This window comes from Wasmannia auropunctata, unplaced genomic scaffold, assembly GCF_000956235.1.
Source record: "Wasmannia auropunctata unplaced genomic scaffold, wasmannia.A_1.0 LD336043.1, whole genome shotgun sequence".
NCBI lineage: Eukaryota > Metazoa > Arthropoda > Insecta > Hymenoptera > Formicidae > Wasmannia > Wasmannia auropunctata.
Genome location: NW_012026847.1, coordinates 1097997 through 1098658, shown reverse-complemented (window position 1 = coordinate 1098658; position 662 = coordinate 1097997).

The following is a 662-nucleotide window of genomic DNA, read 5'->3' as shown; positions in this document are numbered from 1 at the left end:
CAAAGCACGTCAAGTCATTATGGAATCAAGTTATTTAGTTTGTGTCAATTTTTTGCTTCATATTATACACTGGTTTTATCTACAAGTATAAAAAGTATAAATAAATTAAAAAGACTTAAATAATTATATACATACATAATTATATGAATAAATTAAATTAGAATTATCTGGCCGAAACACGTCAAATCATTACGGAATCACAAGTTATTTAACATATCGATTTTGCTCCATATTATACACCAGTTTTATCTTTGGACTGCAAAATTTGAACATTATTTTACAATGAGCTCGGATGTCTGTTGTAAAAAAAACTGAGGTTACATCGGCTGGCTGTAAATAACATTATTATTTCATTTCGTTTTGTTTGAAACTCTCTTGCAATATGATTTATTACTGGACTTACTGCTCCTCGCTAATATCCGAAATCGCCGTATTCGATGGGCGATCGGCAAATCATGTAGAGATTCTGCAAGTCCGCGAAGCATTGGATGCAATATATATTTAATATGATTATGCTACAATTCGTTAATTCTCAGGGGGATTTATAGTTTTATTTTATTTTAATTCAGGCACTCGTTTTAATTCTACTAACCTTCATTCTTAACATGATGAGTGTCTGAAATACCTTATAATTAGACATCTGGGATTAGAACTTTTCTTGA